The 12,027-nt window shown below is 32.9% G+C and overlaps 1 non-coding gene across 1 annotated transcript; it reads right to left on the bottom strand.

Annotated features, from left to right (window-relative positions):
• Positions 1-3,287: 3,287 nt before the first annotated feature.
• Positions 3,288-3,361, bottom strand: trnal-uaa. Its single transcript has one exon. It is a non-coding gene; the product is annotated as a tRNA-Leu (tRNA).
• Positions 3,362-12,027: the final 8,666 nt, after the last annotated feature.

Genomic DNA, 12,027 nt, shown 5'->3' with positions numbered 1-12,027 from the left:
CTCTACTTTGCTTACCTCAAATACAAAATAGAGAAATGCAATATTTCTGGTTCACTCCAAAGACAATGTTTGAGAAAGAGTGCTTACCAAAGTACAGGTTCAAGAGATTTTTGTAAAAATGCCTGTAACAGTCTAGAAAATCAATGCTTTCCTGTCTTCTGCATAAAAAGCAGTGAAGCCAAATTAAAGCTCTCATATATATATATACAGTATATATCATTGCATATAATTCTGCTTTAATGAGAGAGGTTTCTCACAATGCTTTGCCCTTTGAGTTTACTCTACCTTTAATTCTGAGTTCATACTGCAAGCATAAATCAGTCTAAAGACATCTGACAGCAAATGTGTTACTCCTCTTGAGTTCCACACAACAATGTTGAAAGAAGAAATTTTTTGAACTAGTTCAACAATGTATTATTATCCCATTCCATCTTAAATCAGATTACATCTGATTTACATCTGTAACATCAGATTACATTTTAAGATGATTTAAGATTATGTCTTAAATCTTAATCTGATTTAAGATGGAATTGGATAAAAAAAAACTCAATTATTTATATTTGAACATAAAATACATAAAACATAAACATAAAACACTTAGCATATTTTCAGTTGAATCCCTTAAGAATTAGGGAACTCCAAGCTTAGACCTTTAAAATAATTCCATTATCAAAGTGGTATTTAGTTATTGATTTACAGCTTTAAAGGTATATGCATTTTAATCAGTAATGAAACTTCTTAACTCGGTCCACTCATCCAAAAGCAACTTGACTTCCATAAGAAGCAGCGAAATTAAAGAGAGTTCACAGAAAAGTCCTCCATTACATCACATCATTTCAAGTGCTGTAATGAGTTGCTTCTATTACAGATAAATGACAAAAAAATTCTGATTAATCCTTTGAGAGCCATCATTAAATGTGCTTGACCTTTTCAAATATGAGAATGAGGGGCAATTGCAGTGAAGCAACACTGTCAGTTCAGCTAATAACTTGACTTAAAGAGCAGTCTGACATATCGTATTGGTTATTTAGCAATGTAATAAGCTGGCACTTGAGAGAGAAGTTGTCTGGCATAGTTAGTAAATGCATGGAGACCAACTGACAAACAGCGTATGAAGTGATCTGGATATGTCTGTAATGCTTAAAAAACTGGAAGAGGAAGAGGAGGGAGCAATGATTCAGAATCAAAGAAAAGGGAAGAGGCTTTTCATGGTGACTGTTGGTGGGACCCGAATGTCTACATATGCATGTATATTTAACTAGTTTTGAATACCTGGTCCAATAGTTCCGAATTATTTTGTATATGTATTTATTTCATGTTTTAGTTTTCTCAAACTTTGACAGTCTGGTCCTCAGTGCAGAGAACATTAAAACTGGCAATGTCTCATTCGCATGCATAAAAAAACATGGGGTTCTATAAGTTATTGGAAGTTTGTGGTTTAAAGCCCTAAACTAAAAAAAAATCTCTCAGTGGAAAATAAAAATCAGCTTAAACTGACCTGAGCAAATTGGTAATCTATCATAATGTTTGTTTCATATTTTGGCTGCTTATCTCTCTCTTTCTTTACTTTTTTAAAATCTTTTCAGGTATAAACACCTTAAAAACGCTTCATTTTCTTTTAAGATTTTAGATGCACACAGAGCTGACTAAAAACAACAAATAAGAATGCTTAAAAAACAGATTTTTCTTTATGTATTAACAAGACTGGTGTTTAAGACGAATAAATTATTGGAGTCAACATGAGTCTTGAAGACATTTCTCAACGTGAGTAAACACTGAGGCAAGACTCAACTTTTCCACCATCTGCATTCCATATTTTAGTTTAATGTTGAGTTTCCATTCATTTAACAAAACTTACATGATCTTACCACAATGAAGATTTGAATAAAGAGCTCATATTCTAATATTTTTAAAAATCAATGTGCATGATGGTTAAATATACAGCCTCCTGCTATTTTGAAGAGCTGAATTTATGAAAATAATTATGCTTCAATCAGCCAGTGTGGGAATGGAACCCATGACCTTGGTTTTATAAGTACACTGCTCTTACCAAATGAGCTAACTAGCCAGACATAAGCTTATGTCTTCGTTAATATAGGAAAAACTTATATGAGCTCACTATAATGAAATTTCAAGAAATGTTGTAATGTTTTTCAAAATCAATGTGCATAATGGTTAAATATACATCCTCCTGCTATTTTGAAGAGCTGACTTTATGAAAAAATATATGTTTCCACTAATTTATGAAATTAATGAAATGAAATAAATTTATGAAAATAATTAAGCTTCAATTGGCCAGAGTGGGGATGGAACCCATGACCTTGGCTTTTTAAGTACACTGCTCTTACCAACTGAGCTAACTAGCCACACATAATATTATGTCTTCGTTAATATAGGAAAAACTTATATGAGCTCACTACAATGAAGATTTGAAGAAATGTTGTAATGTTTTCCAAAATCAACATGTTTAAAAGTGTATTTTCCAAAAATATTTAATTTTGAAGTGTTGATTTTAATTTTCACCTTTTTTTATTTTGAAGTATTGATTTTATTTTGCACCCTTTTTCATTTTGAAGTATTGATTTTATTTTGCACCTTTGTTTATTTTTTAGTATTGATTTTATTTTACAACCTTTTTATTTTGAAGTTTTGATTTTGTTTTACACCCTTTATTAGTTTTGAAGTATTGTTTGTCTGAAAGACATTAGATTTCCATTGACCAGTATGGGAATTGAACCACCTACTTTAGCATTATTAGCACAACAACCTGTTCAGCTTCTGTCCAGCTGAGCTAAGTCAGCTGGACAGAAGTTTCATAATTACATTGTAACTCATAATGTTGAGTTTCCATGCATTTAACAAAACTTACAGGATCTTACCACAAAGAAGATTTGAATAGAGAGCTCATATTCTAATGTTTTTCAAAATCAATGTGCATAATGGTTAAATATACAGCCTCGTGCTATTATAAAGAATTGATTTTCTGAAGAGTTGCTATTGGCCAGTGTGGGGTTTGAACCCATGACCTTGGCTTTATAAGTACACTGCTCTTACCAAATGAGCTAACTAAGCACACATAAGGTTGTATTCGTTAATATAGGAAAAACTTATATGAGCTCACTACAATGAAAGTTTGAAGAAATGTTGTAATGTTTTTCAAAATTAATGTGCATAATGGTTAAATATACAGCCTCCTGCTATTTTGAAAAGCTGACCTAATGAAAAATGATATGCTTCCATTAATTTATGAAAATAATGAAATGAAATGAATATAATTATGCTTCAATCGGCCAGTGTGGGGATTGAACCCATGACCTTGGCTTTTTAAGTACACTGCTCTTACCAACTGAGCTAACTAGCCAGACATAAGCTTATGTCTTCGTTAATATAGGAAAAACCTATATGAGCTCAGTACAATGAAGATTTTAAGAAATGCTGCAATGTTTTTCAAAATCAATGTGCATAATGGTTAAATATACAGCCTCCTGCTATTTTGAAGAGCTGACTTTATGAAAGCATTTATGCTTCAATCAGCCAATGTGAGAATTGAACCCATGACCTTAGCTTTATAAGTACACTGCTCTTACCAAATGAGCTAACTAGCCACACATAATCTTATGTCTTCGTTAATACAGGAAAAACTTATATGAGCTCACTACAATGAAAGTTTGAAGAAATGCTGTAATGTTTTTCAAAATCAATGTGCATAATGGTTAAATATACAGCCTCCTGCTATTTTCAAGAGCTGACCTTATGAAAAAATATATGTTTCCACTAATTTATGAAATTAATGAAATGAAATAAATTTATGAAAATAATTAAGCTTCAATTGGCCAGAGTGGGGATGGAACCCATGACCGTGGCTTTTTAAGTACACTGCTCTTACCAACTGATTTAACTAGCCACACATAATATTATGCCTTCGTTAATATAGGAAAAACTTATATGAGCTCACTACAATGAAAATTTGAAGAAATGTTGTAATGTTTTCCAAAATCAACATGTTTAAAAGTGTATTTTCCAAAAATATTTAATTTTGAAGTGTTGATTTTAATTTTCACCTTTTTTTATTTTGAAGTATTGATTTAATTTTGCACCCTTTTTCATTTTGAAGTATTGATTTTATTTTGCACCTTTGTTTATTTTTTAGTATTGATTTTATTTTACAACCTTTTTATTTTGAAGTTTTGATTTTGTTTTACACCCTTTATTAGTTTTGAAGTTTTGATTTTGTTTTACACCCTTTATTAGTTTTGAAGTTTTGATTTTGTTTTACACCCTTTATTAGTTTTGAAGTATTGTTTGTCTGAAAGACATTAGATTTCCATTGACCAGTATGGGAATTGAACCACCTACCTTAGCATTATTAGGACAACAACTTGTCCAGGTTCTGTCCAGCTGAGCTAAGTCAGCTGGACAGAAGTTTCATAATTACATTGTAACTCATAATGTTGAGTTTCCATGCATTTAACAAAACTTACAGGATCTTACCACAATGAAGATTTGAATAGAGAGCTCATATTCTAATGTTTTTCAAAATCAATGTGCATAATGGTTAAATATACAGCCTCGTGCTATTATAAAGAATTGATTTCCTGAAGAGTTGCTATTGGACAGTGTGGGGTTTGAACCCATGACCCTGGCTTTACAAGTCAACTGCTCTGACCAACTGAGCTAACCAGCCACACATAATCTTATGTCTTCGTTAACAGGAAAAACTTATATGAGCTCACTACAATGAAAATTTGAATAAATGCTGTAATGTTTTCCCAAAATCAATACGCTTAAAAGTGTATTTTCCAAAAATATTTCATTTTGAAGTGTTGATTTTAATTTTCACCTTTTTTTATTTTGAAGTATTGATTTTATTTTGCTCCTTTTTTTATTTTGAAGTATTGATTTGTTGATAAGTAATAGAGTTGGTAAGTAATATATTTCATTAATTTGAGATAAAGTAGAAATAAATGAATAAGTGCTCACCTCTTCCTGCTGCTTTTCAAATAGAAAAGTAAGATAATTATTGCTTGTTATAAAAACTTTGATTAGATCCTATAAAGAATTAATATAATTTGTTTTAATGTGAGAATTGTTTTTTCAGGTTTCTGTTTAAGTCAAAAAAATCTCACGTTACATTCACACAGCAGCTGAATCCAACTAATTTCCGTCAATTTGAACAGCACAATTCCGATGTTGTCACCCAAAATAAATTTAATTTGAGCCACTTTTATATCTGGTACCAAATCAAAAATGTATAGTTCTCCAAAACGTCTTTGCGTTGTGTTTTATGTAGACACACTTGGATTAATAAGTGGTATGTACAGCAATCTTATCTAATCCTGTTTCCTAATGAGATATTTTTAAGCTGCTCAGGAATCTGTTATTATTTTTCAGCTCCAGATGATGAACATTTGCATCCAAACTAAAGCCAGAGTGTCTCTTTCATCTCTCTCAAGGATTTTGTGTTGAAAAAAAATCCAATTTTACAATTGTTAAGTGATTTTTACTGTGACAGAGCACAATAAATTACTAGCAAGTCTGCTCTGCTGTGTATACCTGTTGATTCTCAAAACAGCAACATCACACTCTGTAGTTCACAATTAAATCTGCTCCCAGATGAAATACACTATTTGCCACAAATGGCACCTCTGCATGAAGTGTGTTTTCATTTCAAAAATCGTCCGTCTGGGTAGAAATATTGGCAAATATAAACATTGTTTATTTAATTTGAGTTATGTGATAATTCCTCTTCATGTGCCAAGGATGATACTTATCATAATAATTAGCCAATGTAATTTTAACAGAGGTTATTCTATAGAATTCTGTCCAGAATTCTATAGAAACTATTTCAAATGTTATGTTGCCTATATGTATTAAGTTGCTTTTCTTTCCAGCTTAAAATATTATAAAACTTGAAAATGGTAGAATGCTTTCAACATGAGTCTTGCTACTACATATTCTTGCTGCATTGTTGTAATAAGCATTGATGACCTACAAGTCAAATAGCAGAGCTCTCTGAATGTTTTATTGGTCTGTTGTAACAATATAAACCAATTCCTGCCAGCAGTGAATACAGATTAATGATGTGTGCTCAAATTGCTTTTCATGGTAATCTTTCTAAAAAAAATAATTTCAATTATTAAAGCATGCAGCACTTTATCTATGTTTTAAGGTTATTTAGAGAACAAAGCAAATAATTATTTACCAATTGTGATGCCCACACTACCTCATTGTGTTGATTGTTTAAAAACTGTCCAATAGATTACCAGCTCAATAAACAAGTGTTTTTACAAAATAAAAATGTTACTGGAGCTTCCGTTTATTGACTCACGTTTTGGCAGAAACACTTAGTATTTAAGAAGTCGTTGACTTTATAATTAAAGAAGAGCAAACATACAGTGATTCGTTGAGGCAGACTGAAAGCAGAAGGTCAACATCAAGAGAAACTCTGATTACAGAGCAAAATGTATCTGATGAGGAGCAGTACAACATGACCTTTAGGCCCAAGGGTAACAAAATCAGTTGGTCATTACTTTCCAATTGGTCTCAAACAGCATAGCAGTGTAAAATCTAATTTAAATTACTACAGAACTCACAAGATTGGCTACGGTCAGATTCAGCATTTTATCTGCCTCCTAGTATTTTCTTTCTCCAGGCATTATAAAATGTACAAATGAAAAGCTATCGTTAAACCACTGAGAAAAAATAACAACTTCACTTTCTGGGTACAGAACTGAATCAGTGAAAGGGGTATGGTAAACTATTTAACCAGTTAGTCACAGGACCATCTTAACGGCATATGGTAACTACAGTTACTCCTTTTGTCAGGCAAGGATAACAACAACAAAAAAAGAGCCACACACTATTGCAGAACTACTTCTACTCCTTGAATATTGTCAGATGTAAAAACCATACTCTTCGATGCATTTCATTGCGATTCATGTGAGAAACTAACCCGGTAAAAAACCTACTCAATGTCCTATTGGGAGAAAACCCAGATTGTGGTGGAAGTGAGAACCTTTTAAACAGAATTGCACAGGAAGGCCAGGCTAGTGAGAAATCAATTCAAAGAAGTTTATAAAATGGAAAGTGTATGTATATAAAGAAAAGGTTGCAGATTTATTTATTTTTTTTAAAGCTTTTACAAGTAAAAATCTCAAAATATGAATCGATTTCCTTCAGCCCACACAGAATCAACACTGTACAAGCACCTTTCACTGCAATTATGATTGTGTTATCTGTAACAAATTCACACAACAAGAAATATATGCAGCCTACCAGAAGTATTGTCAATAAGTCAGAGGTTCAGTCTTATTGGATGCCATCTGAACCTTCAGTGCATCCAGAAAGTAGTCAAAGTACTTAATGTTCAAATTCCAGTAAATGAATCTCAGTTTGTCTTCAAGAATTGTCCAGTATTGAACTCCTTCCAACTTATATAAGTCAATCAAGTTCCCTATCCCATTTGCATAGAAGAATCTGCACAATATGATGTCACCACATTATATTGGTGAGTTTGGAGCTATGGGACAATTTTTTTTGTGTGGATGGATCGCAGTGTTCCATGAAATTATCAAAGATGAGGATAATGTTTTACAACTTAGTCCTATTTTAATCCTCTCCATAACTACATCTCTGAGCTGTCTGATGTTTCCCTTGTCCTGCTTTGTTTTCTGTTCTCCAACATATCTTTGAGAGCTTAATAGAATAGTTGAGTTTAATTTTCACTGTCTAATTGAATGACTGATATTGATAGTTGGTTGCATTGAGTTTTATTTCAAGGCAGGAGAGTAAAAGGCGTGAATAAAAATGCTAAAAAAAATTGTTTACAAACTATTTTAAAAATCTGTTTTCTGAATCTTAGCAGCTCACAATAGAAGCCTACTCTGTGTTGATCTATTACATACAATCTCAATAAAATTCACTGGAGTTTGTGATTGCACTTGAGTTAATTAATCCTTTTACATCCAACTCTGTCAGCTTTGCTCCATACTATGTTTTCACCTGGTTTTAATTCGTGATGATTAGAGAATTCACCCTCACAAATAATTTGTTTGGCTTCGAGTTTTGTATCCTGTTGTGTATCTGATGAAGCTACAGAATAAGATTTTTTTGTCCCTCAGACTCTCTAACCGCCACAAAATCTATTTGTCTGACAGACAGAAATCTGTAGTCCATCATACTTTAGATGGTTAATGACTGAGACAACACAGCAGCCCAGTGGGAGTGAGATAGGATAAGGCAGTCAGGTCAGTCAAATCTATTAATTAGGGATTGTGTCTAACAGTATGTGCCAAGATCTGTCAGTGCAGGTGTTTGTGGGTGTGTGTAAATCTGTGTGCTTTCCAGGTTTGCTTGGAGTTTTACTGACAGAAGCTTTATCATGTATTGATGAGAAAAAAGGCATAGAAAGATTGCCTTTTTCAAAATGTAGGCACAGTCGATGCTTGTTATACACTGGAGCTTTCTTTTTGTGTATGGGAAGCACAACAAATCTCGAGAACATTGAGAGGGTTAGGTTTTCCCCCAAAAAATACCATATCATAAAGGTTAACAGTTGTTTATTTATATAAAATCAAAATTCATAATAAAAATATTATCTTTAGCAGCTCTGCATACCATCTCTGAAATGGTATTGACATAAGTTTGTCTAAAAAGGCAATTGTTGCTAAAATAATGTATTTCTCAAACTGTTTGTTGAAGGTGGGATGAATAGTCAAGATGTGACTTTTACATAGTCTGTATTTAATCAAGGAAGCATGCTGTAGAGGTTCAGAGTGTCATCTCACCCCTGGAAAGCCCTGATGGCTTGGTGAACGCTTTCCCCCTCCTTCTTAATAGGCTCTACTTATTCCTACCGTCAGACAACTGCTTTATAAACACATTGTTAATTGGTTGTCCATGAGAGTAGGAGCATGCATTGGTTGTCTCTCTGCCTCGTTAGAACTGTAATGGACTGACAGCCTGTCAAGGGTCCACCTCTTGTTCACACTCAGTGGGGATAAAGTCCTGCTCAATGATACTCTTGTCTAGATAAAGTGGTTAGAGGGAATAGATTTAAAGGTTTATTCATCAGTAAAATTGTTTTGGTAGCAGGTCTGAGGCATTTGTGTTGGTCTAAGCTAATGGGACAATTCTTATCATCAATGACAATAAGACTGAATAAACATTCTCTCATCAACACAGAGATATTGCAGGCTGGTAACAATCAACAGATGAATCAGCTCTGTTTTGCATTCTGTGCACATTAACGCACTTATAGAAGAAAATATGGAACTGTGAGCTACCAACACCTGCGCATATGGCTAAGCATCTGTTAGCACAGACCCTCTCTGACTGGCATATTAAAGTCATGTGGTAATATTGTGTATTTCATATGGAACATTGGTGCACGTGAAATACTATTTAGTTTAAGGCTAAATAGTTACAAGATTCTTTCTTTATCAAAATTTACTAATGTGTATTTACTTTTCCAGATCTCTTTGACATTCACACTGTTTCATTGCAGAACTACTTAGGATTCAATGAGGAATTGATAAACTTGTTTTTATGAAAAAAAAAAAAAAAAAAAAAAAAAAACAGGTAACCAAATTGCTCTTTATAAAAAGAAGAAAAAAACACTGAATATTTTACATTTTTCTTGCTTTTATTATGTTGCTCTGGGATAGTTTGTAACCCATCTAAAATCCCTTATCCCCAGCACAATCTGCTGTTTAAAAATGATGCATTGGTTGTCATTGCAGACAATTTCTTTTGGGGGTTTGCCAGAGATGACAGGGTAGAACTACAGCAAATCTTTCCAATAAACTACTTATTCAACATATTGTTAGGATCCTGAGCTGTTTTGAGGTTTGTTTATTCTGTACTCCATAATTTTACTTTAGTTAGGCCTTCCTTAGTGATTCTAGTTCATGTTTATTTCTTGTGTGTAGTTTTCCTGTTACGCTGGTTCAATTATATTTAGTCATTCTTATTTATTTTCTAGTCCTTTGTGTACTCACCCCTTGTGCCACTTTCTCTATCTCCTAAGTCTGTCTTCTGCTCTCTCCCTTCACACCTGCAACCCATTTCTAATCAACCATCAGTTCCTTGTTGTGCAATCACCTCCCCAGTATATATTCTCAGTTTCTCCTGGCTGGTTCTGCTCATTATACTCTATTATTTTCTCCAGATGTTCCCTGCTGGTTTCATTTTATTAGATGTATGTATTTTGTTCTGCTCTGACTTACTGTGCTTCTCAAGTTTTTCTATCCATGCTTCCAGCTCCTGTCTGCATGTTGGTCAATCCATAAACTCACACCCCACAACCAATATACTTTTAGATATACTTTTATAAAACCATAGCCGGGTCTTTATGAAAACAATAATCTCCTCCACATTGTTCGAAAAACAGTTTGGTTTAAGAAAAGTGTTCATCCACATGGACCCCCTGGCTGTTCTATCAAACTTCCCTACCCATAGAGGGCAGTGTAGGGAATAGGTAACACCTCTGTTAGCCAATCCTGTTAGTAATGGAATATGGCACCAGGAGGTTCATTTGAGCGGACAGAGAGGTTGAAATATTTTTTAAATACCATGTTAGAACATACAATTAATATAATACAAGACAATGTTCATTAGGAATAGTGTCAAAGCAAGTAGACACTATGCTGAAAAGATTCATTTTAAACAGTAGTTCCAATGTAGAGCAAATGGTATAAATAAAATTACTTTACTTATGAGTTAGTTTGATGAGGTTCATTTGTCAGATTAAAAGTACCTTTTGAAAATAAAAAACTTTTATGCTGCATAAATTATGCTCACATTTCTGTATTAAGAGTGTTTAATACAGAGATGCATTAAACATTCCTGTTTAATACATTTAAACAGAAATGTTTAAATCAGAAAAATGTTTATTTTATTGATTTAATGTAATATTTAAATCTTCCAAGAAATTAAATGTCATGTTTTCATCAGTTGTAAGTGGAAAATAATCACTAAAGAAAACAATGAAAATATCAATCCTTATGTTTAACCTGTACAATGAGCTTTGCTTATTGAGATACTTGAATAACTTTTCAATAATAAATCAAAATTTTTGATGATACATGCAAACCTATTCCTTTCTCTCATCTGAGTATGCATTGCAGTTCTAGTTGTCCAACTACATTAATGTTCAGGGTCAACAATACAACTCAAGCCCTCTGAAGATATACTTTGTAGATTATTGTGACTTGTTAGCAGTTAGCATGAGGCTAATACAAGTATGGCAAAAGGATAGGACTTCTGCTTTTTGTCAATATTAGGATTTTATTTTTCCTGCTGATGTCATTTACTAGATAAATGGAAATGCTCACAAGGTACTGAAATAATTATCTAAGATTAGTGAGGGAAAACCTATTGATTAAGTATTACTGAGGTTTGCAGAAGCAATTATGAGACACAGTATGCATCTTGCAACATTTCATTTTTGTCATGTCTGCAGAACTAAACTGTTTCCATGAATCAAGTAAAATATTTTTATGCAGTTTTAGCATGAATGAATAAGATAAAATATCCCATGGCATGATTATATATTACTGCAAAAATATTAACAACATTTTATTAAATTTGCCTGTACTTTAGAGGTATTAACAACAATACAAGTTTTAACTGAAAAAACAGGAAAACAATATAATGTTTTAAAAAATGAAATGAATTGAAAATGTCACAGCTTTGTTCTGAGAATATTTACTTAGAGAATATAAAGGAAACATGCATTTGAGCTTTAAAAGTTCTCAGTGACATTGAAAGAAACATAACTCGGAATAAAATGTATATTTCAGAGGCAATGTTTCTGACTTAAAACTTTCTTTCATTTTTGCTGTTTATTTCTTTCAGTCTAAGAAGCCAATTGTCAAAATGTTCAGACTGGATAGGATAGTAAAAAGGAATGAGCCGAGGAAACTGAAAACAAACACAGCAAAATAAACAACAGAAGACAGACAGCCTTCTCCAATTTGTGGCCTGCATGCCACTATGGTGTCCTTGGGGTGGCAACAGCATTGTTTT

Source organism: Gambusia affinis, linkage group LG17 (assembly GCF_019740435.1).
Source record: "Gambusia affinis linkage group LG17, SWU_Gaff_1.0, whole genome shotgun sequence".
Classification (NCBI taxonomy): domain Eukaryota; kingdom Metazoa; phylum Chordata; class Actinopteri; order Cyprinodontiformes; family Poeciliidae; genus Gambusia; species Gambusia affinis.
Note: the sequence above shows the minus strand (reverse complement) of the source record. Positions and strands in the feature narration are given on the sequence as shown.